Raw genomic sequence first — 27,507 nt, forward strand, 5'->3', positions numbered from 1 at the left:
CAGAGAGGATATCAGGAAATTTCTAGAAACTAATGAGAACGAGCATACAACATATCAAAACTTATGGGACACTGCAAAGGCAGTTATCAGAGGTAGCTTGATATCACTGAATGCATACATGAAAAAAGAAGAAAGGCATATGACAGATATGTTAACACAAAACCTCCAACAACTAGAACAGAGTCAACAGAACTACCCCTCCAATAGCAAGAGAAAAGAAATAATAAAAATCAGGGCGGAGTTAAACCAGTGGGAAGACAAAAGTACAATGCAAAGGATTAACGCAACTAGAAGCTGGTTTTATGAACGAATTAATAAAATTGACACCCCCCTGGCAAAGCTTACCAAAGATAGAAAGGAGCAATCATCAATAGCCAGGATGAGGGATGAATCGGGGGCAATAACAACAGACCACAATGAGATAAAAAGGATAATCACAAAGTACTATGAAGGTTTGTATTCTAATGAATTCAGAAACCTGGAAGTCATGGATAAATATTTAGAAAAACAATCTATCCCTAGATTATCTGAGACAGAGATCAAGAACCTGAACAAACCCATAGCGAAGGAAGAAATAGAGAGTGTCATCAAAAACCTACCAAGGAAAAAGGCCCCAGGGCCAGATGGCTACACAGCAGAATTTTACCAAACATTCAGGGAAGAGCTGACACCGATCCTCCACAAAGTATTCCATAACGTAGAAAAGAACGGCAAGCTCCCAAACTCATTTTACGAAGCCAGCATTACTTTGATACCCAAACAGGGAAAAGACCCCACAGGTGTAGAGAATTATAGACCAATATCTCTAATGAACATAGATGCAAAAATCCTTAACAAAATATTGGCCAATAGAATACAAAGGAACATCAAACATATCATTCACCACGACCAAGTAGGATTCATCCCAGCGATGCAGGGATGGTTTAACATCCGAAAATCCATCAATATCATACACCACATCGAGAAGAAAAAGGATAAAAACCATATGATAATATCCATAGATGCAGAAAAAGCATTTGACAACATCCAGCATCCATTCCTAATCAAAACACTCATGAAGATAGGATTGGAAGGTAAGTTCCTCAAGCTCATACAAGCTATCTATGAAAGACCAACAGCCAACATCATAGTCAATGGAGAAAAGACAAGAACAATACCACTGAAAAAGGGTACAAGACAAGGATGCCCCCTGTCCCCTCTTCTATTCAATATCGTTTTGGAGGTTCTGGCTAACAACATAAGACAGCGGAAGGACATCAAAGGGATCCAGTTGGGAGAGGAGGAGGTGAAACTATCGTTATTTGCAGATGACATGATCCTATACATTGAAGACCCCCAAAACTCCACAGTTGGAATACTTACAGCAATAGAGGAATACGGAAGAGTAGCAGGATACAAGATCAATAAACAGAAGTCGGTAGGGTTTCTATACACATCGGACAGGGCCATGGAAGAGGCGATTAAGAGGGAAGTACCCTTCACAGTAGCCAAGAACAAACTGAAATACCTAGGAATATACTTAACAAAAAATACTAAAGACCTATATAAGCATAATTATAAAACCCTATTACAGGAAACCAAAAGTAACCTTCACAAATGGATGAAGCTCCCCTGCTCATGGTTAGGTCGGCTGAACATAGTAAAGATGACAGTTCTTCCTAAAGCACTCTACAAGTTCAATGCTATACCAATCCAATTACCATCAACCTTCTTCAAAGAATTGGAAAAACTGACCACCAACTTCATATGGAGAGGGAAGAAACCCAGAATTAGCAGAGAACTCCTCAAGAAGAAGGACACAATTGGAGGACTCGCCCTACCTGATTTTAATGCCTACTACACAGCTACAGTGGTCAAAACAGCATGGTACTGGCACAATGATAGAAACTCAGACCAGTGGAAAAGAATAGAAAGCCCAGGAGTAAAATCATCAGCATATAGACAACTGATCTTCGACAAGGGTCCCAAAAACGTCAAGTGGGAAGCAGATGCCCTCTTTAATAAGTGGTGCTGGAAACAATGGATATCCACATGTAGAAAGTTGAAACAAGACGTCTACCTCACCCCATGCACAAGAATACACTCAAGGTGGATCACAGATCTAGAAGTCAAACCCCAAACCATCAGGACCATTAAGGAGGGAATCGGGACTAATCTCAGAGCACTGGCCCAGGGAGCACATAGGCTCACTGCAACAGGGAAGGGGACACACACAGGTGATCTGGAAATCGACAAATGGGATCTAATAAGAATAAAACACCTGTGCACCTCGAAAGACTTTGCCAAGAGGGTGACAAGGCAACCCACAGACTGGGAGAAGATTTTTAGTAATGACATGTCAGACAAAGGGCTCATTACTAAAATCTACAACACCATCATGACCTGCAAAAAGAGGAAAACAGTTAACCCCCTAAGGAAGTGGGCAAAAGAAATGAGAAGAACTTTCACTAGAGAGGAGATCAATATGGCCAATAAATATATGAGAAAGTGCTCGAAGTCCCTTGCCATAAGAGAAATGCAAATCAAAACAACCATGAGATACCACCTAACACCCCTCAGGCTAGCTCAGATCAGTAAATCAGAGAGCAACAAGTGTTGGAGGGGCTGTGGTGAAATAGGAACCCTCCTCCACTGCTGGTGGTCGTGCAGATTTGTACAGACACTGTGGAAAGCAATCTGGCGATATCTAAAGAAAATGGAAATTGATCTACCTTACGACCCAGCCATCCCTCTACTGGGCATATACCCGGTTGAAGCAGCAAATAAAACACGACCAGTCATATGCGCTCCAATGTCTATTGCGGCACAATTCACAATAGCAAAGACTTGGAAACAGCCTAAGTTTCCATCGATAGACGAGTGGATTAGCAAACTTTGGCACATACACACAAAGGAGTATTATGCAGCACTAAAAAGCACCGATGAGCACATGAAACACGTTATTTCATGGGAAGAGCTGGAAGGAATTATGTTAAGCGAGGTAAGCCAGACCCAAAGGGACAGGTACAACATGAGTCCCCTGAGGTAAGTACAATCAGCATGAGAGAAATGGGGCATTAATCCACCCAAGGGGAGGGTATGGTTTATATCTCCACAGGGAAAGTGGGACCAGACTTCAACCCAGTGTCGCAAGGTGTGAATGCAATATCCCGGCGTGGAGGACGGAACCGGTGGAGAGGTCTGGGAGGTTGGCCCCAGCACCATAAATTAAGTGGATTCCTGCCCCTCCCCCGAAAAGAACTTGTTCCAAAGGACGACATTGACCCTGCAGCTATGGGAGATGGACATATTTGATCAGAGCACACGGGAGCAGATGAAGGGGCAGGAGAAGAGAGTGGAGCACAGCCTGGCCCACCAGGCCGTGATGATGATGTTCCTGAGTAGAGCAGCCAGTCCACAGAGAGAACAACATGGCTGGCCCTACTATGAGACATGATGCCCCTCAGTGACTAAGGGCGATACAGGGGACAGCACCGGAGACACAGTGTGGGAATTGCACCTGACCTGATCCCACCACACCGAGGCAAATCACTGGGGGAGTGCCGCGGAACAGCAAGGGAATGGAGTGGCAAGGTCCCCAGGGAATGCTGAAAGTGGACTTTGGGGCCAGGGCGTGGTGCCTCAACAGACTGGACTGGAAAACGCTCCTAAGGGCCAGCAAAGATCCCTGAACTAACTACAAGCTTTTCTCTTGTGAACTGTTTTGTTCTGTTCTTTTTCAGTGGTTTGTTTTGGTTGTTTTGTTGTCTTGTTGTATACTGTTGCTTTGTGTTCCTCTGTCTAGTTTTCGTGCATGTTAGTGACTCCACAGGTCTGTCTGAATAGGACAGGCTGGATGAACTATCTGGATGAAAAACAACGGGACCGACAGTTCCGGGGGGACTTGGGGTGGGGGGTAGGGGGGGTAAGGAAGTGGTGTTAACAAACCCAGGGACAAGGGAAAAACATGGGACCCCAAAGGGTAGAGAAGGGGGAGTGGCAGGCCTGATGGGAAATGATCAAGGGTAAGGTTGCTTAGAGAAGAGGTATACTCTAGCCCAGGTGGCGATGAAGCCTGGTATTAGGGCAGGCGGAAGGTCAAGGGAGATGGAGGAAAGAGCTAGGAGTCAAAGGGCATTCATGGAGGTCTAGACAAAGACATGTACATGCAAATATATATAGGAGGTTGGGGAAATAGATCTTTGTGTCGATATTTATAGGTCAAGTATTAAGGTGGCGGAAGGATCTTGGGCCTCTACTCAAACACTCCCTCTATGCATGAATACCTTCTTTTATTAAATTGGAACTCTATGATGCTCACTCTCCCGACACAACGGCTGGAGCCAAAGTTGGTGAACAAGTAAATGTGGTGAAGAAAGCTGATGGTGCCCGGCTATCAAAAGAGATAGTGACTGGGGTCTTAAAGGCTTGAAGATAAACAAGCGGCCATCTAGCTCAGAAGCAACAAAGTCCACATGGAAGAACACACCAGCCTGTGTGATCGAGTGGTCCCAAAGGGATCAGTTACCAGGCATCAAAGAACAAAAAATCATATCATTGACTGCACACCTCCATGATAGGATCGCTGAAGACAAATGGGTGCACAACAAATGTGGTGAAGAAAGCTGATGGTGCCCGGCTATCAAAAGACATAGTGTCTGGGGTCTTAAAGGCTTGAAGGTGAACAAGCGGCCATCTCGCTCAGAAACAAATAAGCCCACATGGAAGAAGCACACCGGCCAGTGCGATCACGAGGAGCCCAAGGGACCAGATATAAGGCATCATGCAAAAAAAAAAAAGATATAAGTGTGTGTATGTATGTGTATATATGTGTATATGTATATATGTATGTGTATATATATTATATTAAATGAAGGGGGAAGTGCAGAGTGGAGACCCAAGGCCCAAGTGTCGGCCAATGGAGATCCCCTCATAGAGGGGCTTAGGAGAGGAGATGGGTTAATTAGGGTGCGAGGTAGTATCGATGAAGAACACAGCTTTCCCCCAGATCCTGGATGCTCCCTCCCCCCAACTACCATGATCCGAATTCTACCTTGCAGGGCTGGATAGGACAGAGGCTGTACACTGGTACATATGAGGGTTGGAGGTACAGGGAATCCAGGGTGGATGATACCTTCAGGACCAAGGGCGTGAGGGACGTTGCTGGGACAGTGGAGGGTGAGTGGGTTGGAAAGGGGGAACTGATTACAAGGAGCCACATGTGACCTCTTCCCTGGGAGAGGGACAGCAGAGAAGGGGGCAAGGGAGACCCCGAATAGGGCAAGATATGACAAAATAACGAGGTATAAATTACCAAGGGAATATGAGGGAGGGGGGAAAGGGGAGGGAGGGGGGGAAAAAAAGAGGACCTGATGCAAGGGGCTTAAGTGGAGAGCAAATGCCTTGAGAATGATTGGGGCAGGGAATGTATGGATGTGCTTTATACAATTGATGTATGTATATGAATGGATTGTGGTAAGAGTTGTTGGTGTCCCTAATAAAATGTAAAAGAAGAAAAGAGAAATAATGATTAGGGCAAAGACTGTACAGATGTGCTTTATACATTGATGTATGTATATATATGAACTGTGAAAAGAATTGTATCAGCCCCAATAAATTGTTAAAAAAAAAAAGAAAAAAAACAAGGTTCTCTGACTGTGCATCATCTATATGAATTAAAGTTGTGTCTCTGGGCATCATCTTTATGAATGAAGGTTCACTGCCTGGGCATAATCCTTATTTACGAAGGTTCTCTGTCTGGGCATCATCTATATTAAACAAGGTTCTCTCTCTGATATCATCTTTATGAAATAAATGTTCTCTGGGTGGACAGCATCTTTATGACTAAATGTTCTCTCTCTGGGCATCCTCTTTATGTAGAAGGTTCTACTTCTGGGCATCATTTTTATGAATGAAGACTCTTTATCTGGGCATCATTTTATGTATAAAGGTTCTCCCTCTGGGCATTTTCTTTATGAAAGAAGGTTCTAACTCTGGACATCATCTTTATGAAATGTTCTCTGGCTGGGCATCATCTTTATGAAGGTACTCTCTCCGGGAATCATCGTTATGAAACAAGATTCTCTCTCTGGCATTTTCTTTATAAATGCAGGTTCTCTGTTTGGGCATCTTCTTTATGAATGAAGGTTCTCTATATGGGCAAAACATTTATGAAAGAAGGTTCTCTCTCTGGGCACCATCTTTATGAAAGAAGGTCCTCTCTCTGGGCATAATCTTTATGAAACAAGGATCTCTGCCTTGGCGTCATCTATATGAATGAAAGTTGTCGCTCTGGGCATCATCTTTATGAATGAAGGTTCTCTCTCTGGGCATCATCTTTATGAAAGAAATTTCTCTATCTGGGCATCATCTTTATGAAAGAAGGTTCTCTGTCTGGGCATCATCTATATTAAACTAGGTTCTCTCTCTGGTATCATCTTCATGGATAAAGGTTCTATCGATGAACATCATCTTTATGAAACAAGATTCTTTTCCAGTGCATCACCTTTTTGAATGAAGGTTCTCTCTCTGTGCTTCATCTTTATGAAAGAAGGTTCTCTCTCTGGGCATCATCGTTATGAATGAAGGTTCTCTCCCTGGGCATCATCTTTATGAAAGAAGTTCTCACTCTGGGCAACATCTTTGTGAAAGAAAGTTCTCTCTCTGGATATCATCTTTATAAATGAAGGTTCTCTGCCTGGGCATCATCTTTAAGAATGAAGTTTCTCTCTCTGGGCATCATCTATATTAAACATGGTTCTCTCTCTGCTATCATCTTTATGAATAAATGTTCTCTGGGTGGACATCATTTTTATGAATGAAGGTTCTTTGCCTGGGCATCATCTTTATGAATGAATGTTCTCTCTCTGGGCATCATCTTTATGAAAGAAGTTTCTCTATCTGGGCATCATCTTTATGAAAGAAGGTTCTCTGCCTGGGCATCATCTTTATGAATGAAGGCTCTCTCTCTAGGCATCATCTTTATGAAAGGTTGTTCTTTCTCTGGGCATCATCTTTATGAATTAAGACTTTTTCTGGGCATCATTTTATGTAAAAAAGTCCTCTCTCTGGGCATCTTCTTTATGAAAGAAGGTTCTAACTCTGAGCATCATCTTTACGAAAGGTTCTCTGTCTGGGCATCATCTTTATGAATGAAGGTACTCTCTCCGGGAATCATCTTTATGAAACAAGATTCTCTCTCTGGCATTATCTTTATAAATGCAGGTTCTCTGTTTGGGCATCTTCTTTATGAATGAAGGTTCTCTCTCTGGGCATCATCTTTAGGAAACAAGGTTCTCTCCCTGGGCATAATCTTTATGAAAGAAGGTTCTCTGTTTGGACATCATCTTTATGAAAGGTGGTTCTCTGCCTGGGAATCATCTTTATGATTGAAGGTTCTCTCTCAGGGCATCATCTTTATGAATGAAGGTTCTCTGTCTGGGCATCATCTATATTAAACTAGGTTCTCTCTCTGGTATCATCTTCATGGATAAAGGTTCTATCGATGAACATCATCTTTATGAAACAAGATTCTTTTCCAGTGCATCACCTTTTTGAATGAAGGTTCTCTCTCTGGGCTTCATCTTTATGGAAGAAGGTTCTCTCTCTGGGCATCATCTTTATGAATGAAGCTTCTCTGTCTGGGCATCTTCTATATTAAACTAGGTTCTCTCTCTGGTATCATTTTCATGGATAAAGGTTCTATCGATGAACATCATCTTATGAAACAAGATTCTTTTCCAGTGCATCATCTTTTGGAATGAAGGTTCTCTCTCTGGGCTTCATCTTTATGAAAGAAGGTTCTCTCTCTGGGCATCATCTTTATGAATGAAGGTTCTCTCCCTGGGCATCATCTTTATGAAAGAAGTTCTCACTCTGGGCAACATCTTTATGAAAGAAAGTTCTCTCTCTGGGTATCATCTTTATAAATGAAGGGTCCCTGCCTGGGCATCATCTTTAAGAATGAAGGTTCTCTCTCTGGGCATCATCTATATTAAACATGGTTCTCTCTCTGCTATCATCTTTATGAATAAATGTTCTCTGGGTGGACATCATTTTTATGAATGAAGGTTCTCTGCCTGGGCATCATCTTTATGAATGAATGTTCTCTCTCTGGGCATCATCGTTATGAATGAAGGTTCTCTGCCTGGGCACCATCTTTATGAAAGAAGGCTGTCTCTCTGGGCATCATCTTTACGAATGAAGGTTTTCTCTTTGGCACTCATCTTTGTGAAAGAAGGTTCTCTGCCTGTGCATCATCTTTATGAATGAAGGCACTCACTCTGGACAACATATTTATGAAAGAAGGTTCTCTCTCTGGGCATCATCTTTATGAAACAAGTTTCTCTCTCTGGGCATCATCTTTTTGAAAAAAAGTTTTCTTTTTGGGCATCATCTTTGTGAATGAAGGTTCTCTGCCTGTGCATCATCTTTATGAATGAAGGTTCTCTCTCTGGGCAGCATCTTTATTGAATAAAGGTTGTCTCTCTGGGCATCCTGTTTAAGAAAGAAGGGTCTCTCTCTGGGCATCATATTTATGAAAGAAGATTCTCCGTTTGGGCATGATTTTATGATAGAAGGTTCTTTTCCTGGGCATCATCTTGGCGAAAGAATGTTCTCTGCCTGGGCATCATCTTTGTGAATCAATGTTCCCTCTCTGGACATCATCTTTATGAATGAAGGTTCTCTCTCTGGGTATTACCTTTATTAATGAAGGTTCTCTCCATGAGCATCATCTTTGTGAATGAAGGTTCTCTCTCTTGGCATCATCTTTATGAATAAAAGTTCTCTGCCTGGGCAGCATATTTATTGAATAAAGGTTGTCTTTCTGGCCATCCTGTTTAAGAAAGAAGGGTCTCTCTCTGGGCACCATATTTATGAAAGAAGATTCTCCGTTTGGGCATGATTTTATGATAGATGGTTCTATACCTGGGCATTTTCTTGGCGAAAGAATGTTCTCTGCCCGAGCATCCTCTTGGCGAAAGAATGTTCTCTGCCTGGGCATCATCTTTATGAATGAAGGCACTCTCTCTGGGCACCATCTTTATGAAAGAAGGTCCTCTCTCTGGGCATCATCTTTATTAAACAAGGTTCTCTGCCGGGCGTCATCTATATGAATGAAAGTTGTCTCTCTGGGGATCATCTTTATGAATGAACGTTCTCTGCCTGGGCATCATCTTTTTGAATGAAGGTTCTTTCTTTGGGCATCATATTTATGAATGAAGGTTCTCTCTCTGGGCATCATCTTTATGAATGATGGTTCTCTCTCTGTACATCATCTTTATGAATGAAGGTTCTCTCTCTGGGCATCATCTTTTTGAAAGAAAGTTTTTTTTTAGGCATCATCTTTGTGATTGAACGTTCTCTCTCTGGGCATCATCTTTATGAATGAAGGTTCTCTGCCTGGGCATCATCTTTATGAATGAAGGTACTCTCTCTGTGCATCATCTTTATTAAACAAGGTTCTCTCTCTGGTATCATCTTTATGAATGAAGGTCTTTGTCTGCGCATCATCTTTATGATTCAAGGTTCTCTCTCTGGGCATCATCTTTAAGAAACAATGTTCTCTGACTGTGCATCATCTATATGAATTAAAGTTGTGTCTCTGGGCATCATCTTTATGAATGAAGGTTCACTGCCTGGGCATCATCTTTATGAAAGAAGGCTGTCTCTCTTGGCATCATCTTTGTGATTGAATGTTCCCTCTCTGGACATCATCTTTATGAATGAATGTTCTCTCTCTGTGCATCACCTTTATTAATGAAGGTTCTCTGCCTGGGCATCATCTTTGTGAATGAAGGTTCTCTCTCTTGGCATCATCTTTATGAATAAAAGTTCTCTGCCTGGGCATCATCTTTATGAATGAAGGCACTCTCTCTGGGCACCATCTTTATGAAAGAAGGTCCTCTCTCTGGGCATCATCTTTATGAAACAAGGTTCTCTGCCTGGGCGTCATCTATATGAATGAAAGTTGTCTCTCTGGGCATCATCTTTATGAATGAACGTTCTCTGCCTGGGCATCATCTTTTTGAATGAAGGTTCTTTCTTTGGGCATCATATTTATGAATGAAGGTTCTCTCTCTGATATCATCTTTATGAATAAAGGTTCTCTGGGTGGACAGCATCTTTATGACTAAATGTTCTCTCTCTGGGCATCATGTTTCTGTAGAAGGTTCTATTTCTGGGCATCATTTTTATGAATGAAGACTCTTTATCTGGGCATCATTTTATGTATAAAGGTTCTCCCTCTGGGCATCTTCTTTATGAAAGAAGGTTCTAACTCTGGGCATCATCTTTACGAAATGTTCTCTGTCTGGGCATCATTTTTATGAAGGTACTCTCTCCGGGAATCATCGTTATAAAACAAGATTCTCTCTCTGGCATTTCCTTTATAAATGCAGGTTCTCTGTCTGGGCATCTTCTTTATGAATGAAGGTTTTCTATATGGGCAAAACCTTTATGAAAGTAGGTTCTCTCTCTGGGCACCATCTTTATGAAAGAAGGTCCCTCTCTGGGCATCATCTTTATGAAACAAGGTTCTCTGCCTGGGCTTCATCTATATTAATGAAAGTTGTCGCTCTGGGCATCATCTTTATGAATGAAGGTTCTCTCTCTGGGCATCATCTTTTTGAATGAAGGTTCTTTCTTTGGACATCATATTTATGAATGAAGGTTCTCTCTCTGAGCATCATCTTTATGAATGATGGTTCTCTCTCTGTACATCATCTTTATGAATGAAGGTTTTCTCTCTGGGCATCATCTTTATGAAAGAAAGATCTCTGTTTGAGCATCATCTTTATGGAAAAAGTTTCTCTCACTGAGCATCATCTTAATACAAGAAGGTTCTCAGCCTGGGCATCATCTTCATGAATGAAAGTTCTCTCTCTGGGCATCATCTTTATGAATGAAAGTTCTCTGCCTGGGTATCATCTTTATGAAAGAAGGCTGTCTCTCTTGGCATCATCTTTATGAAAGAAGTTCTCTCTCTGGGCATCTTCCTTATGAAAGAATGTTCTTTGTTTGGGCATCATCTTTATGAAAGAAAGTTCTTTCCCTAGGCATCATCTTTATGAAAGAAGGTTCTCTCTCTCTGCATCAACTTTATTAATGAAGGTTCTCTGCCTGGGCATCATCTTTGTGAATGAAGGTTCTCTCTCTTGGCATCATTTTTATGAATAAAAGTTCTCTGCCTGTGCATCATCTTTATGAATGAAGGCACTCTCTCTGGGCATCATATTTATGAAAGAAGGTTCTCTCTCTGGGCATCATCTTTATGAATGAAGGTTCTCTCCCTGGGCATCATCTATATTAAACTAGGTTCTCTCTCTGGTATCATCTTCATGGATAAAGGTTCTATCGATGAACATCATCTTTATGAAACAAGATTCTTATCCAGTGCATCATCTTTTTGAATGAATGTTATCTCTCTGGGCTTCATTTTTATGAAAGAAGGTTCTCTCTGGGCATCATCTTTATGAATGAAGCTTCTCTGTCTGGGCCTCTTCTATATTAAACTAGGTTCTCTCTCTGGTATCATTTTCATGGATAAAGGTTCTATCGATGAACATCATCTTTATGAAACAAAATTCTTTTCCAGTGCATCACCTCTTTGAATGAAGGTTCTCTCTCTGGGCTTCATCTTTATGAAAGAAGGTTCCCTCTCTGGGCATCATCTTTATGAATGAAGGTTCTCTCCCTGGGCATCATCTTTATGAAAGAAATTCTCACTCTGGGCAACATCTTTATGAAAGAAAGTTCTCTCTCTGGCTATCATCTTTATAAATGAAGGTTCTCTGCCTGGGCATCATCTTTAATAATGAAGGTTCTCTCTCTGGGCATCATCTATATTAAACATGGTTCTCTCTCTGCTATCATCTTTATGAATAAATGTTCTCTGGGTGGACATCATTTTTATGAATGAAGGTTCTTTGCCTGGGCATCATCTTTATGAATGAATGTTCTCTCTCTGGGCATCATCGTTATGAATGAAGGTTCTCTGCCTGGGCACCATCTTTATGAAAGAAGGCTGTCTCTCTGGGCATCATCTTTATGAATGAAGGTTCTCTCTTTGGCAATCATCTTTATGAAAGTAGGTTCTCTGCCTGTGCATCATCTTTATGAATGAAGGCACTCTCTCTGGGCATCATATTTATGAAAGAAGGTTCTCTCTCTGGGCATCATCTTTATGAATGAAGGTTCTCTCTCTGGGCATCATCTATATTAAACTAGGTTCTCTCTCTGGTATCATCTTCATGGATAAAGGTTCTATCGATGAACATCATCTTTATGAAACAAGAATCTTTTCCAGTGCATCATCTTTTTGAATGAAGGTTCTCACTCTGGGCTTCATCTTTATGAATGAAGGTTCTCTCCCTGGGCATCATCTTTATGAAAGAAGGCTGTCTCTCTCTGGGCAGCATCTTTATTGAATAAAGGTTGTCTCTCTGGGCATCCTGTTTAAGAAAGAAGGGTCTCTCTCTGGGCATCATATTGATGAAAGAAGGTTCTCCGTTTGGGCATGATTTTATGATAGAAGTTTCTTTTCCTGGGCATCATCTTGGCGAAAGAATGTTCTCTGCCTGGCCATTATCTTTATGAATGAAGGCACTCTCTCTGGGCACCATCTTTATGAAAGAAGTTCCTCTCTCTGGGCATCATCTTTATGAAACAAAGTTCTCTGCCTGGGCGTCATCTATATGAATGAAAGTTGTCTCTCTAGGCATCATCTTTATGAATGAACGTTCTCTGCCTGGGCATCATCTTTTTGAATGAAGGTTCTTTCTTTGGGCATCTTATTTATGAATGAAGGTTCTCTCTCTGGGCATCATCTTTATGAATGATGGTTCTCTGCCTGGGCATCATCTTTATGAATGAAGGTACTCTCTCTGTGCATCATCTTTGTGAAACAAGGTTCTCTCTCTGGTATCATCTTTATGAATGAAGGTCATTGTCTGCGCATCAGCTTTATGATTCAAGGTTCTCTCTCTGGGCATCATCTTTAAGAAACAATGTTCTCTGACTGTGCATCATCTATATGAATTAAAGTTGTGTCTCTGGGCATCATCTTTATGAATGAAGGTTCACTGCCTGGGCATCATCTTTATGAAAGAAGGCTGTCTCTCTTGGCATCATCTTTTTGATTGAATGTTCCCTCTCTGGACATCATCTTTATGAATGAATGTTCTCTCTCTGTGCATCACCTTTATTAATGAAGGTTCTCTGCCTGGGCATCATCTTTGTGAATGAAGGTTCTCTCTCTTGGCATCATATTTATGAATAAAAGTTCTCTGCCTGGGCATCATCTTTATGAATGAAGGCACTCTCTCTGGGCACCATCTTTATGAAAGAAGGTCCTCTCTCTGGGCATCATCTTTATGAAACAAGGTTCTCTGCCTGGGCTTCATCTATATGAATGAAAGTTGTCTCTCTGGGCATCATCTTTATGAATGAACGTTCTCTGCCTGGGCATCATCTTTTTGAATGAAGGTTCCTTCTTTGGGCATCATATTTATGAATGAAGGTTCTCTCTCTGATATCATCTTTATGAATAAAGGTTCTCTGGGTGGACAGCATCTTTATGACTAAATGTTCTCTCTCTGGGCATCCTGTTTCTGTAGAAGGTTCTATTTCTGGGCATCATTTTTATGAATGAAGACTCTTTATCTGGGCATCATTTTATGTATAAAGGTTCTCCCTCTGGGCATCTTCTTTATGAAAGAAGGTTCTAACTCTGGGCATCATCTTTACGAAATGTTCTCTGTCTGGGCATCATTTTTATGAAGGTATTCTCTCCGGGAATCATCGTTATAAAACAAGATTCTCTCTCTGGCATTTTCTTTATAAATGCAGGTTCTCTGTCTGGGCATCTTCTTTATGAATGAAGGTTTTCTATATGGGCAAAACCGTTATGAAAGAAGGTTCTCTCTCTGGGCACCTTCTTTATGAAAGAAGGTCCTCTCTCTGGGCATCATCTTTATGAAACAAGGTTCTCTGCCTGGGCTTCATCTATATTAATGAAAGTTGTCGCTCTGGGCATCATCTTTATGAATGAACGTTCTCTCTCTGGGCATCATCTTTTTGAATGAAGGTTCTTTCTTTGGGCATCATATTTATGAATGAAGGTTCTCTCTCTGAGCATCATCTTTATGAAAGAAATATCTCTGTTTGAGCATCATCTTTATGGAAAAAGTTTCTCTCACTGAGCATCATCTTTATACAAGAAGGTTCTCAGCCAGGGCATCATCTTCATGAATGAAAGTTCTCTCTCTGGGCATCATCTTTATGAATGAAAGTTCTTTGCCTGGGCATCATCTTTATGAAAGAAGGCTGTCTCTCTTGGCATCATCTTTATGAAAGAAGTTCTCTCTCTGGGCATCTTCCTTTTGAAAGAAAGTTCTTTGTTTGGGCATCATCTTTATGAAAGAAAGTTCTTTCCCTAGGCATCATCTTTATGAAAGAAGGTTCTCTCTCTCGGCATCAACTTTATTAATGAAGGTTCTCTGCCTGGGCATCATCTTTGTGAATGAAGGTTCTCTCTCTTGGCATCAACTTTGTGAATAAAAGTTCTCTGCCTGTGCAACATCTTTATGAATGAAGGCACTCTCTCTGGGCATCATATTTATGAAAGAAGGTTCTCTCTCTGGGCATCAGCTTTATGAATGAAGGTTCTCTGTCTGGGCATCATCTATATTAAACTAGGTTCTCTCTCTGGTATCATCTTCATGGATAAAGGTTCTATCGATGAACATCATCTTTATGAAACAAGATTCTTTTCCAGTGCATCATCTTTTTGAATGAATGTTCTCTCTCTGGGCTTCATCTTTATGAAAGAAGGTTCTCTCTCTGGGCATCATCTTTATGAATGAAGCTTCTCTGTCTGGGCATCTTCTATATTAAACTAGGTTCTCTCTCTGGTATCATTTTCATGGATAAAGGTTCTATCGATGAACATCATCTTTATGAAACAAGATTCTTTTCCAGTGCATCATCTTTTTGAATGAAGGTTCTCTCTTTGGGCTTCATCTTTATGAAAGAAGGTTTCCTCTCTGGGCATCATCTTTATGAATGAAGGTTCTCTCCCTGGGCATCATCTTTATGAAAGAAATTCTCACTCTGGGCAACATCTTTATGAAAGAAAGTTCTCTCTCTGGCTATCATCTTTATAAATGAAGGTTCTCTGCCTGGGCATCATCTTTAATAATGAAGGTTCTCTCCCTGGGCATCATCTATATTAAACATGGTTCTCTCTCTGCTATCATCTTTATGAATAAATGTTCTCTGGGTGGACATCATTTTTATGAATGAAGGTTCTCTCCCTGGGCATCATCTTTATGAAAGAAATTCTCACTCTGGGCAACATCTTTATGAAAGAAAGTTCTCTCTCTGGCTATCATCTTTATAAATGAAGGTTCTCTGCCTGGGCATCATCTTTAATAATGAAGGTTCTCTCTCTGGGCATCATCTATATTAAACATGGTTCTCTCTCTGCTATCATCTTTATGAATAAATGTTCTCTGGGTGGACATCATTTTTATGAATGAAGGTTCTCTCCCTGGGCATCATCTTTATGAATGAATGTTCTCTCTCTGGGCATCATCGTTATGAATGAAGGTTCTCTGCCTGGGCACCATCTTTATGAAAGAAGGCTGTCTCTCTGGGCATCATCTTTATGAATGAAGGTTCTCTCTTTGGCAATCATCTTTATGAAAGAAGGTTCTCTGCCTGTGCATCATCTTTATGAATGAAGGCACTCTCTCTGGGCATCATATTTATGAAAGAAGGTTCTCTCTCTGGGCATCATCTTTATGAATGAAGGTTCTCTGTCTGGGCATCATCTATATTAAACTAGGTTCTCTCTCTGGTATCATCTTCATGGATAAAGGTTCTATCGATGAACATCATCTTTATGAAACAAGATTCTTTTCCAGTGCATCATCTTTTTGAATGAAGGTTCTCACTCTGGGCTTCATCTTTATGAATGAAGGTTCGCTCCCTGGGCATCATCTTTATGAAAGAAGGCTGTCTCTCTCTGGGCAGCATCTTTATTGAATAAAGGTTGTCTCTCTGGGCATCCTGTTTAAGAAAGAAGGGTCTCTCTCTGGGCATCATATTTATGAAAGAAGATTCTCCGTTTGGGCATGATTTTATGATAGAAGTTTCTTTTCCTGGGCATCATCTTGGCGAAAGAATGTTCTCTGCCTGGGCATTATCTTTATGAATGAAGGCACTCTCTCTGGGCACCATCTTTATGAAAGAAGGTCCTCTCTCTGGGCATCATCTTTATGAAACAAAGTTCTCTGCCTGGGCGTCATCTATATGAATGAAAGTTGTCTCTCTAGGCATCATCTTTATGAATGAACGTTCTCTGCCTGGGCATCATCTTTTTGAATGAAGGTTCTTTCTTTGGGCATCTTATTTATGAATGAAGGTTCTCTCTCTGGGCATCATCTTTATGAATGATGGTTCTCTGCCTGGGCATCATCTTTATGAATGAAGGTACTCTCTCTGTGCATCATCTTTGTGAAACAAGGTTCTCTCTCTGGTATCATCTTTATGAATGAAGGTCATTGTCTGCGCATCAGCTTTATGATTCAAGGTTCTCTCTCTGGGCATCATCTTTAAGAAACAATGTTCTCTGACTGTGCATCATCTATATGAATTAAAGTTGTGTCTCTGGGCATCATCTTTATGAATGAAGGTTCACTGCCTGGGCATCATCTTTATGAAAGAAGGCTGTCTCTCTTGGCATCATCTTTTTGATTGAATGTTCCCTCTCTGGACATCATCTTTATGAATGAATGTTCTCTCTCTGTGCATCACCTTTATTAATGATGGTTCTCTGCCTGGGCATCATCTTTGTGAATGAAGGTTCTCTCTCTTGGCATCATCTTTATGAATAAAAGTTCTCTGCCTGGGCATCATCTTTATGAATGAAGGCACTCTCTCTGGGCACCATCTTTATGAAAGAAGGTCCTCTCTCTGGGCATCATCTTTATGAAACAAGGTTCTCTGCCTGGGCTTCATCTATATGAATGAAAGTTGTCTCTCTGGGCATCATCTTTATGAATGAACGTTCTCTGCCTGGGCATCATCTTTTTGAATGAAGGTTCTTTCTTTGGGCATCATATTTATGAATGAAGGTTCTCTCTCTGATATCATCTTTATGAATAAAGGTTCTCTGGGTGGACAGCATCTTTATGACTAAATGTTCTCTCTCTGGGCATCCTGTTTCTGTAGAAGGTTCTATTTCTGGGCATCATTTTTATGAATGAAGACTCTTTATCTGGGCATCATTTTATGTATAAAGGTTCTCCCTCTGGGCATCTTCTTTATGAAAGAAGGTTCTAACTCTGGGCATCATCTTTACGAAATGTTCTCTGTCTGGGCATCATTTTTATGAAGGTACTCTCTCCGGGAATCATCGTTATAAAACAAGATTCTCTCTCTGGCATTTTCTTTATAAATGCAGGTTCTCTGTCTGGGCATCTTCTTTATGAATGAAGGTTTTCTATATGGGCAAAACCGTTATGAAAGAAGGTTCTCTCTCTGGGCACCTTCTTTATGAAAGAAGGTCCTCTCTCTGGGCATCATCTTTATGAAACAAGGTTCTCTGCCTGGGCTTCATCTATATTAATGAAAGTTGTCGCTCTGGGCATCATCTTTATGAATGAACGTTCTCTCTCTGGGCATCATCTTTTTGAATGAAGGTTCTTTCTTTGGGCATCATATTTATGAATGAAGGTTCTCTCTCTGAGCATCATCTTTATGAAAGAAATATCTCTGTTTGAGCATCATCTTTATGGAAAAAGTTTCTCTCACTGAGCATCATCTTTATACAAGAAGGTTCTCAGCCAGGGCATCATCTTCATGAATGAAAGTTCTCTCTCTGGGCATCATCTTTATGAATGAAAGTTCTCTGCCTGGGCATCATCTTTATGAAAGAAGGCTGTCTCTCTTGGCATCATCTTTATGAAAGAAGTTCTCTCTCTGGGCATCTTCCTTTTGAAAGAAAGTTCTTTGTTTGGGCATCATCTTTATGAAAGAAAGTTCTTTCCCTAGGCATCATCTTTATGAAAGAAGGTTCTCTCTCTCGGCATCAACTTTATTAATGAAGGTTCTCTGCCTGGGCATCATCTTTGTGAATGAAGGTTCTCTCTCTTGGCATCAACTTTGTAAATAAAAGTTCTCTGCCTGTGCAACATCTTTATGAATGAAGGCACTCTCTCTGGGCATCATATTTATGAAAGAAGGTTCTCTCTCTGGGCATCAGCTTTATGAATGAAGGTTCTCTGTCTGGGCATCATCTATATTAAACTAGGTTCTCTCTCTGGTATCATCTTCATGGATAAAGGTTCTATCGATGAACATCATCTTTATGAAACAAGATTCTTTTCCAGTGCATCATCTTTTTGAATGAATGTTCTCTCTCTGGGCTTCATCTTTATGAAAGAAGGTTCTCTCTCTGGGCATCATCTTTATGAATGAAGCTTCTCTGTCTGGGCATCTTCTATATTAAACTAGGTTCTCTCTCTGGTATCATTTTCATGGATAAAGGTTCTATCGATGAACATCATCTTTATGAAACAAGATTCTTTTCCAGTGCATCATCTTTTTGAATGAAGGTTCTCTCTTTGGGCTTCATCTTTATGAAAGAAGGTTTCCTCTCTGGGCATCATCTTTATGAATGAAGGTTCTCTCCCTGGGCATCATCTTTATGAAAGAAATTCTCACTCTGGGCAACATCTTTATGAAAGAAAGTTCTCTCTCTGGCCATCATCTTTATAAATGAAGGTTCTCTGCCTGGGCATCATCTTTAATAATGAAGGTTCTCTCCCTGGGCATCATCTATATTAAACATGGTTCTCTCTCTGCTATCATCTTTATGAATAAATGTTCTCTGGGTGGACATCATTTTTATGAATGAAGGTTCTCTCCCTGGGCATCATCTTTATGAAAGAAATTCTCACTCTGGGCAACATCTTTATGAAAGAAAGTTCTCTCTCTGGCTATCATCTTTATAAATGAAGGTTCTCTGCCTGGGCATCATCTTTAATAATGAAGGTTCTCTCTCTGGGCATCATCTATATTAAACATGGTTCTCTCTCTGCTATCATCTTTATGAATAAATGTTCTCTGGGTGGACATCATTTTTATGAATGAAGGTTCTCTCCCTGGGCATCATCTTTATGAATGAATGTTCTCTCTCTGGGCATCATCGTTATGAATGAAGGTTCTCTGCCTGGGCACCATCTTTATGAAAGAAGGCTGTCTCTCTGGGCATCATCTTTATGAATGAAGGTTCTCTCTTTGGCAATCATCTTTATGAAAGAAGGTTCTCTGCCTGTGCATCATCTTTATGAATGAAGGCACTCTCTCTGGGCATCATATTTATGAAAGAAGGTTCTCTCTCTGGGCATCATCTTTATGAATGAAGGTTCTCTGTCTGGGCATCATCTATATTAAACTAGGTTCTCTCTCTGGTATCATCTTCATGGATAAAGGTTCTATCGATGAACATCATCTTTATGAAACAAGATTCTTTTCCAGTGCATCATCTTTTTGAATGAAGGTTCTCACTCTGGGCTTCATCTTTATGAATGAAGGTTCGCTCCCTGGGCATCATCTTTATGAAAGAAGGCTGTCTCTCTCTGGGCAGCATCTTTATTGAATAAAGGTTGTCTCTCTGGGCATCCTGTTTAAGAAAGAAGGGTCTCTCTCTGGGCATCATATTTATGAAAGAAGATTCTCCGTTTGGGCATGATTTTATGATAGAAGTTTCTTTTCCTGGGCATCATCTTGGCGAAAGAATGTTCTCTGCCTGGGCATTATCTTTATGAATGAAGGCACTCTCTCTGGGCACCATCTTTATGAAAGAAGGTCCTCTCTCTGGGCATCATCTTTATGAAACAAAGTTCTCTGCCTGGGCGTCATCTATATGAATGAAAGTTGTCTCTCTAGGCATCATCTTTATGAATGAACGTTCTCTGCCTGGGCATCATCTTTTTGAATGAAGGTTCTTTCTTTGGGCATCTTATTTATGAATGAAGGTTCTCTCTCTGGGCATCATCTTTATGAATGATGGTTCTCTGCCTGGGCATCATCTTTATGAATGAAGGTACTCTCTCTGTGCATCATCTTTGTGAAACAAGGTTCTCTCTCTGGTATCATCTTTATGAATGAAGGTCATTGTCTGCGCATCAGCTTTATGATTCAAGGTTCTCTCTCTGGGCATCATCTTTAAGAAACAATGTTCTCTGACTGTGCATCATCTATATGAATTAAAGTTGTGTCTCTGGGCATCATCTTTATGAATGAAGGTTCACTGCCTGGGCATCATCTTTATGAAAGAAGGCTGTCTCTCTTGGCATCATCTTTTTGATTGAATGTTCCCTCTCTGGACATCATCTTTATGAATGAATGTTCTCTCTCTGTGCATCACCTTTATTAATGATGGTTCTCTGCCTGGGCATCATCTTTGTGAATGAAGGTTCTCTCTCTTGGCATCATCTTTATGAATAAAAGTTCTCTGCCTGGGCATCATCTTTATGAATGAAGGCACTCTCTCTGGGCACCATCTTTATGAAAGAAGGTCCTCTCTCTGGGCATCATCTTTATGAAACAAGGTTCTCTGCCTGGGCTTCATCTATATGAATGAAAGTTGTCTCTCTGGGCATCATCTTTATGAATGAACGTTCTCTGCCTGGGCATCATCTTTTTGAATGAAGGTTCTTTCTTTGGGCATCATATTTATGAATGAAGGTTCTCTCTCTGATATCATCTTTATGAATAAAGGTTCTCTGGGTGGACAGCATCTTTATGACTAAATGTTCTCTCTCTGGGCATCCTGTTTCTGTAGAAGGTTCTATTTCTGGGCATCATTTTTATGAATGAAGACTCTTTATCTGGGCATCATTTTATGTATAAAGGTTCTCCCTCTGGGCATCTTCTTTATGAAAGAAGGTTCTAACTCTGGGCATCATCTTTACGAAATGTTCTCTGTCTGGGCATCATTTTTATGAAGGTACTCTCTCCGGGAATCATCGTTATAAAACAAGATTCTCTCTCTGGCATTTTCTTTATAAATGCAGGTTCTCTGTCTGGGCATCTTCTTTATGAATGAAGGTTTTCTATATGGGCAAAACCGTTATGAAAGAAGGTTCTCTCTCTGGGCACCTTCTTTATGAAAGAAGGTCCTCTCTCTGGGCATCATCTTTATGAAACAAGGTTCTCTGCCTGGGCTTCATCTATATTAATGAAAGTTGTCGCTCTGGGCATCATCTTTATGAATGAACGTTCTCTCTCTGGGCATCATCTTTTTGAATGAAGGTTCTTTCTTTGGGCATCATATTTATGAATGAAGGTTCTCTCTCTGAGCATCATCTTTATGAAAGAAATATCTCTGTTTGAGCATCATCTTTATGGAAAAAGTTTCTCTCACTGAGCATCATCTTTATACAAGAAGGTTCTCAGCCAGGGCATCATCTTCATGAATGAAAGTTCTCTCTCTGGGCATCATCTTTATGAATGAAAGTTCTCTGCCTGGGCATCATCTTTATGAAAGAAGGCTGTCTCTCTTGGCATCATCTTTATGAAAGAAGTTCTCTCTCTGGGCATCTTCCTTTTGAAAGAAAGTTCTTTGTTTGGGCATCATCTTTATGAAAGAAAGTTCTTTCCCTAGGCATCATCTTTATGAAAGAAGGTTCTCTCTCTTGGCATCAACTTTATTAATGAAGGTTCTCTGCCTGGGCATCATCTTTGTGAATGAAGGTTCTCTCTCTTGGCATCAACTTTGTAAATAAAAGTTCTCTGCCTGTGCAACATCTTTATGAATGAAGGCACTCTCTCTGGGCATCATATTTATGAAAGAAGGTTCTCTCTCTGGGCATCAGCTTTATGAATGAAGGTTCTCTGTCTGGGCATCATCTATATTAAACTAGGTTCTCTCTCTGGTATCATCTTCATGGATAAAGGTTCTATCGATGAACATCATCTTTATGAAACAAGATTCTTTTCCAGTGCATCATCTTTTTGAATGAATGTTCTCTCTCTGGGCTTCATCTTTATGAAAGAAGGTTCTCTCTCTGGGCATCATCTTTATGAATGAAGCTTCTCTGTCTGGGCATCTTCTATATTAAACTAGGTTCTCTCTCTGGTATCATTTTCATGGATAAAGGTTCTATCGATGAACATCATCTTTATGAAACAAGATTCTTTTCCAGTGCATCATCTTTTTGAATGAAGGTTCTCTCTTTGGGCTTCATCTTTATGAAAGAAGGTTTCCTCTCTGGGCATCATCTTTATGAATGAAGGTTCTCTCCCTGGGCATCATCTTTATGAAAGAAATTCTCACTCTGGGCAACATCTTTATGAAAGAAAGTTCTCTCTCTGGCCATCATCTTTATAAATGAAGGTTCTCTGCCTGGGCATCATCTTTAATAATGAAGGTTCTCTCCCTGGGCATCATCTATATTAAACATGGTTCTCTCTCTGCTATCATCTTTATGAATAAATGTTCTCTGGGTGGACATCATTTTTATGAATGAAGGTTCTCTCCCTGGGCATCATCTTTATGAAAGAAATTCTCACTCTGGGCAACATCTTTATGAAAGAAAGTTCTCTCTCTGGCTATCATCTTTATAAATGAAGGTTCTCTGCCTGGGCATCATCTTTAATAATGAAGGTTCTCTCTCTGGGCATCATCTATATTAAACATGGTTCTCTCTCTGCTATCATCTTTATGAATAAATGTTCTCTGGGTGGACATCATTTTTATGAATGAAGGTTCTCTCCCTGGGCATCATCTTTATGAATGAATGTTCTCTCTCTGGGCATCATCGTTATGAATGAAGGTTCTCTGCCTGGGCACCATCTTTATGAAAGAAGGCTGTCTCTCTGGGCATCATCTTTATGAATGAAGGTTCTCTCTTTGGCAATCATCTTTATGAAAGAAGGTTCTCTGCCTGTGCATCATCTTTATGAATGAAGGCACTCTCTCTGGGCATCATATTTATGAAAGAAGGTTCTCTCTCTGGGCATCATCTTTATGAATGAAGGTTCTCTGTCTGGGCATCATCTATATTAAACTAGGTTCTCTCTCTGGTATCATCTTCATGGATAAAGGTTCTATCGATGAACATCATCTTTATGAAACAAGATTCTTTTCCAGTGCATCATCTTTTTGAATGAAGGTTCTCACTCTGGGCTTCATCTTTATGAATGAAGGTTCTCTCCCTGGGCATCATCTTTATGAAAGAAGGCTGTCTCTCTCTGGGCAGCATCTTTATTGAATAAAGGTTGTCTCTCTGGGCATCCTGTTTAAGAAAGAAGGGTCTCTCTCTGGGCATCATATTGATGAAAGAAGGTTCTCCGTTTGGGCATGATTTTATGATAGAAGTTTCTTTTCCTGGGCATCATCTTGGCGAAAGAATGTTCTCTGCCTGGCCATTATCTTTATGAATGAAGGCACTCTCTCTGGGCACCATCTTTATGAAAGAAGGTCCTCTCTCTGGGCATCATCTTTATGAAACAAAGTTCTCTGCCTGGGCGTCATCTATATGAATGAAAGTTGTCTCTCTAGGCATCATCTTTATGAATGAACGTTCTCTGCCTGGGCATCATCTTTTTGAATGAAGGTTCTTTCTTTGGGCATCTTATTTATGAATGAAGGTTCTCTCTCTGGGCATCATCTTTATGAATGATGGTTCTCTGCCTGGGCATCATCTTTATGAATGAAGGTACTGTCTCTGTGCATCATCTTTGTGAAACAAGGTTCTCTCTCTGGTATCATCTTTATGAATGAAGGTCATTGTCTGCGCATCAGCTTTATGATTCAAGGTTCTCTCTCTTGGCATCATCTTTGTGATTGAATGTTCCCTCTCTGGACATCATCTTTATGAATGAATGTTCTCTCTCTGTGCATCACCTTTATTAATGAAGGTTCTCTGCCTGGGCATCATCTTTGTGAATGAAGGTTCTCTCTCTTGGCATCATCTTTATGAATAAAAGTTCTCTGCCTGGGCATCATCTTTATGAATGAAGGCACTCTCTCTGGGCACCATCTTTATGAAAGAAGGTCCTCTCTCTGGGCATCATCTTTATGAAACAAGGTTCTCTGCCTGGGCATCATCTATATGAATGAAAGTTGTCTCTCTGGGCATCATCTTTATGAATGAACGTTCTCTGCCTGGGCATCATCTTTTTGAATGAAGGTTCTTTCTTTGGGCATCATATTTATGAATGAAGGTTCTCTCTCTGATATCATCTTTATGAATAAAGGTTCTCTGGGTGGACAGCATCTTTATGACTAAATGTTCTCTCTCTGGGCATCCTGTTTCTGTAGAAGGTTCTATTTCTGGGCATCATTTTTATGAATGAAAACTCTTTATCTGGGCATCATTTTATGTATAAAGGTTCTCCCTCTGGGCATCTTCTTTATGAAAGAAGGTTCTAAATCTGGGCATCATCTTTACGAAATGTTCTCTGTCTGGGCATCATCTTTTTGAAAGAAAGTTTTTTTTTAGGCATCATCTTTGTGATTGAACGTTCTCTCTCTGGGCATCATCTTTATGAATGAAGGTTCTCTGCCTGGGCATCATCTTTATGAATGAAGGTACTCTCTCTGTGCATCATCTTTATTAAACAAGGTTCTCTCTCTGGTATCATCTTTATGAATGAAGGTCTTTGTCTGCGCATCATCTTTATGATTCAAGGTTCTCTCTCTGGGCATCATCTTTAAGAAACAATGTTCTCTGACTGTGCATCATCTATATGAATTAAAGTTGTGTCTCTGGGCATCATCTTTATGAATGAAGGTTCACTGCCTGGGCATCATCTTTATGAAAGAAGGCTGTCTCTCTTGGCATCATCTTTGTGATTGAATGTTCCCTCTCTGGACATCATCTTTATGAATGAATGTTCTCTCTCTGTGCATCACCTTTATTAATGAAGGTTCTCTGCCTGGGCATCATCTTTGTGAATGAAGGTTCTCTCTCTTGGCATCATCTTTATGAATAAAAGTTCTCTGCCTGGGCATCATCTTTATGAATGAAGGCACTCTCTCTGGGCACCATCTTTATGAAAGAAGGTCCTCTCTCTGGGCATCATCTTTATGAAACAAGGTTCTCTGCCTGGGCGTCATCTATATGAATGAAAGTTGTCTCTCTGGGCATCATCTTTATGAATGAACGTTCTCTGCCTGGGCATCATCTTTTTGAATGAAGGTTCTTTCTTTGGGCATCATATTTATGAATGAAGGTTCTCTCTCTGATATCATCTTTATGAATAAAGGTTCTCTGGGTGGACAGCATCTTTATGACTAAATGTTCTCTCTCTGGGCATCATGTTTCTGTAGAAGGTTCTATTTCTGGGCATCATTTTTATGAATGAAGACTCTTTATCTGGGCATCATTTTATGTATAAAGGTTCTCCCTCTGGGCATCTTCTTTATGAAAGAAGGTTCTAACTCTGGGCATCATCTTTACGAAATGTTCTCTGTCTGGGCATCATTTTTATGAAGGTACTCTCTCCGGGAATCATCGTTATAAAACAAGATTCTCTCTCTGGCATTTCCTTTATAAATGCAGGTTCTCTGTCTGGGCATCTTCTTTATGAATGAAGGTTTTCTATATGGGCAAAACCTTTATGAAAGTAGGTTCTCTCTCTGGGCACCATCTTTATGAAAGAAGGTCCCTCTCTGGGCATCATCTTTATGAAACAAGGTTCTCTGCCTGGGCTTCATCTATATTAATGAAAGTTGTCGCTCTGGGCATCATCTTTATGAATGAAGGTTCTCTCTCTGGGCATCATCTTTTTGAATGAAGGTTCTTTCTTTGGGCATCATATTTATGAATGAAGGTTCTCTCTCTGAGCATCATCTTTATGAATGATGGTTCTCTCTCTGTACATCATCTTTATGAATGAAGGTTTTCTCTCTGGGCATCATCTTTATGAAAGAAAGATCTCTGTTTGAGCATCATCTTTATGGAAAAAGTTTCTCTCACTGAGCATCATCTTAATACAAGAAGGTTCTCAGCCTGGGCATCATCTTCATGAATGAAAGTTCTCTCTCTGGGCATCATCTTTATGAATGAAAGTTCTCTGCCTGGGTATCATCTTTATGAAAGAAGGCTGTCTCTCTTGGCATCATCTTTATGAAAGAAGTTCTCTCTCTGGGCATCTTCCTTATGAAAGAATGTTCTTTGTTTGGGCATCATCTTTATGAAAGAAAGTTCTTTCCCTAGGCATCATCTTTATGAAAGAAGGTTCTCTCTCTCTGCATCAACTTTATTAATGAAGGTTCTCTGCCTGGGCATCATCTTTGTGAATGAAGGTTCTCTCTCTTGGCATCATTTTTATGAATAAAAGTTCTCTGCCTGTGCATCATCTTTATGAATGAAGGCACTCTCTCTGGGCATCATATTTATGAAAGAAGGTTCTCTCTCTGGGCATCATCTTTATGAATGAAGGTTCTCTCCCTGGGCATCATCTATATTAAACTAGGTTCTCTCTCTGGTATCATCTTCATGGATAAAGGTTCTATCGATGAACATCATCTTTATGAAACAAGATTCTTATCCAGTGCATCATCTTTTTGAATGAATGTTATCTCTCTGGGCTTCATTTTTATGAAAGAAGGTTCTCTCTGGGCATCATCTTTATGAATGAAGCTTCTCTGTCTGGGCCTCTTCTATATTAAACTAGGTTCTCTCTCTGGTATCATTTTCATGGATAAAGGTTCTATCGATGAACATCATCTTTATGAAACAAAATTCTTTTCCAGTGCATCACCTCTTTGAATGAAGGTTCTCTCTCTGGGCTTCATCTTTATGAAAGAAGGTTCCCTCTCTGGGCATCATCTTTATGAATGAAGGTTCTCTCCCTGGGCATCATCTTTATGAAAGAAATTCTCACTCTGGGCAACATCTTTATGAAAGAAAGTTCTCTCTCTGGCTATCATCTTTATAAATGAAGGTTCTCTGCCTGGGCATCATCTTTAATAATGAAGGTTCTCTCTCTGGGCATCATCTATATTAAACATGGTTCTCTCTCTGCTATCATCTTTATGAATAAATGTTCTCTGGGTGGACATCATTTTTATGAATGAAGGTTCTTTGCCTGGGCATCATCTTTATGAATGAATGTTCTCTCTCTGGGCATCATCGTTATGAATGAAGGTTCTCTGCCTGGGCACCATCTTTATGAAAGAAGGCTGTCTCTCTGGGCATCATCTTTATGAATGAAGGTTCTCTCTTTGGCAATCATCTTTATGAAAGTAGGTTCTCTGCCTGTGCATCATCTTTATGAATGAAGGCACTCTCTCTGGGCATCATATTTATGAAAGAAGGTTCTCTCTCTGGGCATCATCTTTATGAATGAAGGTTCTCTCTCTGGGCATCATCTATATTAAACTAGGTTCTCTCTCTGGTATCATCTTCATGGATAAAGGTTCTATCGATGAACATCATCTTTATGAAACAAGAATCTTTTCCAGTGCATCATCTTTTTGAATGAAGGTTCTCACTCTGGGCTTCA

Source organism: Tenrec ecaudatus, chromosome Y (genome assembly GCF_050624435.1).
Source record: "Tenrec ecaudatus isolate mTenEca1 chromosome Y, mTenEca1.hap1, whole genome shotgun sequence".
NCBI lineage: Eukaryota > Metazoa > Chordata > Mammalia > Afrosoricida > Tenrecidae > Tenrec > Tenrec ecaudatus.